The sequence below is a fragment of the Chamaea fasciata genome, unplaced genomic scaffold (genome assembly GCF_029207755.1).
Source record: "Chamaea fasciata isolate MVZ Bird 193981 ecotype frontalis unplaced genomic scaffold, bChaFas1.0.hap1 SCAF_3, whole genome shotgun sequence".
In the NCBI taxonomy this organism is placed as follows: domain Eukaryota; kingdom Metazoa; phylum Chordata; class Aves; order Passeriformes; family Sylviidae; genus Chamaea; species Chamaea fasciata.
Window position 1 is genome coordinate 88297646 of NW_027094088.1, and position 7439 is coordinate 88305084.

Consider the following 7439-nt stretch of genomic DNA (forward strand, 5'->3'; position numbering starts at 1 on the left):
GAACAATGTTGGCTGCAAAACAGGGCTGGGATAAAGTGATTAGAGGTTTTTACTACTCAGGACTGACCAGTTAAGGACCTTAAGATCAGCTTTCTCCCTGATGCTGGCAGCATGTACAAATGGTCATGTGTTCTGCATCCAGATATGAGGAACAGTTGATGGTCAGCTATAAAACATTCCGTTTGGGGAGAGTTTGTTCATCACATACGAAGTCTGAAGCAGATATGGGATAGAATTTTCCAAGTTTGCTTTATTTTCTTGCAAAACCTTGCATCTTGCATCAGCAATGTCTGCTACCGAGGCAATGTTTCCCCACTGAGCAGCTTTGCTCACTACACAATCCTAGTAAATACCCCAACGGCATATGTTGTGGATTTGAGATACCGCCCAGGCCCCACTCCTCTTTGAAAAACACCCTATGGATCACATAAACATTGTATTAAAAACATGTAAACCACAAGCTAATGCCTACAAGCATATGTCCAGTAAAATTCTGCACATTTTTTCTGTGGGATAACACATGTACAGTCCAGATGCAGACAGGTGCCTTTTGACACAAACTACTTTCAGTAGGGATGTAATCATTGGATAATTTAACAACTGTTCTCAGTTGAGTCTAGAAAAGTTATGTGAAGAATGTAATTTATTACAGAGAAAATAATTTTTGCCTATAAAATCATTGTGATTGTCACCTAAAGAATAACAAGAGATAACAAGATAGCAGAGTCAAAATCCAAGTTTCTGATGAAAAATCTGAAAGAATTATAAGGTCTCAAGTAAAATTATTGCTGAATAATTTTACTAATCCCAGTGCAGAAACTGTTAAATCTCTTTTCCTAAAATTTTCCATTTTGAGACACATATCCAGCACAGGAAATTTCAGCCTGAGCAGCTAAAGATTAGCAAAATAAGTACAAATGAAAGAAGGATGCTAGGATAGGAAGAACTAAGCAACCAAAATAGAAGTAGCATTGCATAAACAGATAATGACATGTCATACTTCAGTTCTAAAGATGAAAGTGAGGAGTTCTGTTTGTGCAGCGTTCTTCTGTGCCTTCGTATAAGAGAGAATAAGGATAATCTCAGAGCGACCAGAGCCATGGAACTGAAAAAGGGCTTGGAACTGCAGGGTTTGCTGGTCTGCAGGAAGTATGAGTGTCTGCTGAAGATGAGAACCTGCAGAATGCAGCCCAAAAATCTGATACCTTGTAAAAACGCATTTGTACATCCTGTCACCTCACTGTGTCAATTCAGAGGTCTCTGCTCTGCTTATTTAATTTTTCAGTATATGCATTTGATACAAATATTAGATAGGAAACACCTCTAACAAAACTTGTCCAACATAGTGCCTGTTAGGGTCATCTTTTGAGTTATCTTTTGTGACCTATCCTTTATAATCAAATAAACTATTCTACACATTATTTCTAGCCTGAAAATTGATGAGGGAATCTCCATGTATCACAGGTTTGAGGGAGTTGGATCTGTACTATGAAGCCAAAACAAAGTACTATGGATTGATACAAAGCTTAAAATCTCTCACTTACACAGACTAGTGACTGGATGAAAATTATCACTGTTTTTTTTAAAGTGCAGATGTGTTGACTTCAGCTGAGGCCGTGTCTGCACACAAAGCATTGCCAAAATAAAGAGTATAGTCTGCTGAAATTTCTGCTGACCTACCATGTGGAAAGACCTGCCAGCTTTTGAGCTTCAGCCTTCCCTCTTTTTAAAGGGCAGCATCTGGACCAGCCAAACTGAAAATCAAGTTTTTGTAGAAGGAAGGATAAATGTTCTTTTCCCTAAGTTTTCTTGTTATTTTATTAAATGAAATTACTTTCTGTTGGAACCCCTACTTTTTTGTAGAATTTTGGAGGAGGCTGAAACTCAAAAAACCTAATCAAAATATAAGAAGAAGAAACATTAAGATATATGTCATTTGAATTTAAAATGTATGCATAGTTTGATTTGAAGATGTTTGAACCAGAAAAAAGTTTTTTGTAGTAAATAATACCTCTACTTAAGTAAATAGACCTCTACTTAATTCTTTCAGTGGAAAAAAGAATATAAGACCATGTGATATAAAAGGGGTTTTTTTCTATTTTTAGTTTATAAAAAGATGTGTTTATACATGCTGCAGATCCAGTTGGCTTGAAATTTCTGGGACAATAAAATCCAAGCACATTTCAAATAAAAACCAAATAGACAGGTAGTTTAAACAAATTCTTTATTAACCTGAAAGGAAAAAAAATTCCTTTTATTAAAAGCTTTGCTGTTTTCAAAGTCAATATCAATGTTATGGTATCATTCATTAGAATGTGATTTTTTTTTCCAAAACAATCTCTTGATTTACTGATTGAAATCTATATTTTAAAAATTTTAAGGTCTCCAGCAGAATTAGGTAGTACAATACTAAGGCAACAATGAGAAATGCCACTCTGACCTGACAGTTGTCTAATCAGAATAAGAAGGGAGGAATGTGATAATTGGAATGCCTGGGACTGCTGCAGTCATTACAAAAAAACCTTATCACAGGATGTGGTCCAGTGATAAATAAGGTCAGGCTAGCACACCATCTGCCCATGGAATAGTGTGACGATGTGTTATTCCAGGTCTTTTACAGCTACATGTTTTCCAGTCATTTAAAAACAGAAAAAATTCCATCAGGGGAAAAAAAAAAAAGCAAAACAAAACAAAACAAAACAAAAACAAAAACAAAAAAAAAAAACCAAAAAACACAACAACAACAGCAAAAACCCCACCATATTTAGCAGGTAATTAAATGCAGAGCAAAAGAGACAAGAAAGAGAAACACAAAAATATCTTTGCATGGCAGTGAAAGCTGGAGTTGAAAATATTGCCATCTCACACCATCCATCATTTCTGAGTGTTTTAAACGGGGAGGAATCTGGGTTCAGCTGTCCTTCTTTGGATGCTGTCTTTCTGGGAGCTGCTACTTATTGGCACAAGGCTGCATATTCTGGGCTCCTGTGGGGGAAAAGAATTATTATCATTCCTCAGCTGACTGTCTCATGCTCTGTGCACAGTGTGACTAAATTGTCTGAAATAAAGCAAACCTTCCAGAATGGGTCTTTGAAAACTCAACACTGCAGAATCAAAACTATGCCCTTCACTTTCATTACACAGGATTATACACTGTACTACAGATGTAAGGTGCTATGTAAGTGCATGCAGAGTGGATATAAAGCCTTTTTTTCTGTTTTATCTTTCCTTGTAAAAAGTGAAATTATGTTGTGTTTGATTCTTTGAAAGCAAAGAGATACATTCACTAAATAAATACATACACTTCTGTTTCTCAGACTCTGTCGTTTTTTGCCTGGTTTATCCCCCTTGAAGAGATAAAGCTCCTACTGACTTCATTTGGAAGCATATGTGAATCAATCAAGGAGCAGTTGGTGCCTTGTGTTCTTTGGAATTCTGAGCAGTAATTGGCTTACTCTTCAGCCATCCACTTAAAACACTCTGTAAATTCCTCTGCAGAAACCTTTTAATTCAAGTAAAAAGACGATGGTAAAAATAGAAATGTGAAAAACAAAACAAAATCAGGTCTATTTTGTTATAGGATGTATTAAGATAGCTATACGAATGCATTACACAGGCACCTATCCTCATCCCTATCTTGTGGATTGGGAGGCCCCTTCTTCCCCTAACCCAGGGAGCAGTTCTGCCTGTTCCCACTGGAACAGATGCCAGGTACTGGAAATGGCCTTTTTAAGTCCCCAGCAAATTGCAGCTCTTGCATTGCAGGCTTGCCAGAGGCTGGTCTTCTTAATTCTTTCTTGAGAAACATGGATATCAAGGGATTGTGAAACGATGGGCAGATGGTGATCAGTGGCCTCCCACAATAGTCTGCAGAACTGGCCAGCTTTATCAAGGGGTAAAGAAAATATTTCTATAAGCAGGACAAAAGCCACCCAAGCCTCACTGCACTCTCAGGTCTGTATCTCACAAGTGGCTCTGCCCTCCAATTCTTCACACGTTTTACACAAATACTGTCAAGTGCAAAATCGGATGTGTAGAATAACTTTATTATACAGATTTTTCAAAAGATCATAGGTAGTCCAGAGTTTCTTTGCTTACTTTTATTTTTCACTGTGTATACGTAGACACAATTTTTAATATTTTCAAATTTTTATTTCCCTTCTCATTCTAGTTTCATTATATATATTTGCATTTTTAAAATCACTTAAGTGTTTATATTGATTTATCAAGTCTATAAAATACATTGGATAAAAATATTGTATAAAGAGAGATATATTGAATTTCAAAGACTATCCTTCTGGGTTCTTTACAGAAATAAGTATATGAGATCTTGATGAGACTTTTAATGCTGGTTTTTAGCATAGGTAGATTTTCACGTGTTATTTTCTGGGGAAGTTTTTACCAGTACATTTAAGAATACATTCCAGTGGTTTTAGTTCCTTCTTTATTTGAGGTTTGATTTTGCTAGTGACCACTATAGTGTTGTTCAGAAAATCATTCACATATATACTTATGGTCATTAAAATTATTTTTAAGGTTAGTTGAATATCTGAATATTCAAAGGTATACATAAACTTTGATCTTTTGAGAAGCAGGGCCTGGCTCGAAAACATCCTCATAAAATCAAATGTTGTATGTCAAGGCTAAAAATAGTGGCCAGCAAGCAGATCCATCATTGTGGTCTCGCAGAATGCAGATGATGACTGATGTAATGTGGCTTGGAGGTGTCTGAGAGGTTCCTAAGATCAGAACCCCACAGTTCTATTGTCAGAATCCTTGGTGACTTCAGGACGTGAATGGACAAAATAAGCAGCATCTTTTTACTTGCTTGGTTACCACATTTGCCAGGCTCACAATGACATTAAGGGCAGAGCTCTTGCTTTAATCTTCCGATGATAGAGGGCCTAAGATCTTCTTCACCTTCAGGGACTTCTGCTATTTCAGAGGACTCTACTGAAGAAAAAAGTAACGATATTGCTCCAACTTTGAAAATACCAGTAAACTGTATGACTTCTATACTGTCTTCTTGTTAAAAGAAAGTAACATTTGCTTCCAATTTTTCTGCATAATTGGTACAGGGACAGATCTATTTGCTTCCATTGCACAAAATATATGTGTTAAACTGAAATTAAGTATTTGGTTTTATGTTTCTCAGATACTGTTCATAAATTTAGTTTACAATAGAAAAGAAGGGAACGGTTACTTAATTTTCCTCATAAACATTGATTTAAATTCCATTGAAGTATCCTATGAAATTATGTTTAAACGTGTGACCCTGGAAATTTAAATCCTTTATTCATTATTCTATATCCTGGGTTTTAGAATCTATTTTCCCAGAAAGAGTTTCTAAAGGAAAATGAGACTTTATGCTTCACTTCACTCTTTATATATGTTATTATTTTGCTACTAACTCATGCATGTACTTTTTCACCACTGAATTTCAAGTCCTTCTGGTTCAGTTCTGTTACAGCTCAGGACTCTGATCTTGCTTTGAATCCTTGTACTTCAGGATTTTCTATCCTTTTGTTTTTATGTGTGACACTCATATCCACTCTGGGGAATTATTCATGCTTTTTTTTTCATTCATTTTACTTCTCATAAACATATTTTGAGTTTATTCTACTGCTAGCCACCATTATTCCTTTGACTTCAGTAAAGTTTTTTGCCCTCAGAGGAGCCTTGCTGAACTTCAGAAGTTTGTCACAAGATGAGCTATACTAATTTTCAAAGCAGGAGAAGAAGGCATATTAACCCTCTCAATAATCTGTTTTGTGACTGAAAGTGGACAAGCTTTGAGAGTCTGTACACAGACCAGGTTCCTCTTCAAAGGGAGCTGGATTTTTGCAGCCATCACTGCAGGAGGAGGAATGGTCCCTTTCCAGTAGCACAGACCAACATTTGGTAGAGAGCAGACACTCAGAAAGAAGCATTGTAATAATAAAAATGGTAGTAAAGGTCCTGGTAAAAAGAAAAATACTTTGGCACAGTGCTTTCTCAGTAACTGATTAAAGAGAAGGCAGAGAGGAAAACATACACCTGTACAAGGTGGAAATGGTTGAAAGAGATTTGTGACCTATAACATTATTAGAAGAAGTTTTTGACACAAGTGAGTCTGGGCATCTCTGGTAATAATGAAGGCAGAGTACACCAGAAAGCAGAGATGGGCTCATTATCAGGAGAAAAGTTTGAAAAGCCATGGACAATGGAAGAGACAAGAGCTCTTGTTTCCTGTCCAAGTGCGCTTGATAACATAAAAAATCTTTTAACATAAAGACTGATTTTATTGCCACTAACTGGAAGCAGTGTTCAGTTCTCAGAAAGCAGAGAAAAATTACGAACACCGTGGGAAGAGAAAGAAAGACATCCCTAATCCATCTGTCTGGCAGTATGGCTTCGCATCTCTGATTAGTCTCAACTCATGTGAAAGCAAAAGCACACACCCCTGCTTTGGATTATATTTTTCATGGTATAAGGAAAGAGTTTAGTACAATCACACATTACCAAAACTTCATTTTCCTAATGTTTTAAGGTGAATACAGGTATTTATTTTCTGTAAGAGAAGTTGTTCTGTCCCTTATGGTATATGTTTTTGTAGAGCTGTATGAAGCATTTACACATCCACAAAATTTCTCAAAATAGTACACAAAATTCAATTTGCACGCCACAGTTCCGGTGATTATGGGGAGGCATTGTGGAAGAATTTAATTTTTTGTTTTATAAGATGCATCCCAGTGTACACATACCCCAAAGTCACTTAAGCATTTAAAGTAATTCCTACCCGTGTCCAGTATATGGTAGGTGAGAAGAACCTCACAGAAATGGTAATGCAATGTTTCCCCCATTCTCTTGCCCAGAAATGAAAGGAAATTAAAATTCTGTGGTGTTTCTATAACAGCAAGGGTAACCTTAGTATGGTTTGGACACGAATTATCCTAAAGATACCGTCCTGGGGTGACATTGTGAGGTTTGTATCCCCAGTCGTCTGTTCGGTGTGGGAGCAGGGGGAAGGGAGAGGCACGCGGTTTGTTTTCAGAAACTTTTGTCCACTGGCTGGCCTTGAGAATTGGTTTCAGCAACACACAGCGAGGGACAGAGAGATCTTCTATTTCTCCTTTGTGGGTTTGTTTTTTTGTTTGTTTGATTTTTTTTCTCTCAGTAGTTAGTTAGTTAGTGAGTAGCTAGCAGAGGGGGGGAGAAGCTTCATTTTTTTCCTTCTCCTCCTGTTTTTTTTCCCCTATTTTTCTCCCTTTTTTTCACCTTCCCTTGGAATTGTTACAATCTCTCTGGACTGAGGACACAGGAGAGAGCCGTGGGGGCTCACACCTGGAACCCACCAAGATTCCATCCAGTTCTTGTCATCGGGTATTGTCCAATTTATTGTGCTGGGGAGTGCTTTGCCTGTTTACTAAACAGGGTTCTTTCCACTTCTCTCTGAGAAG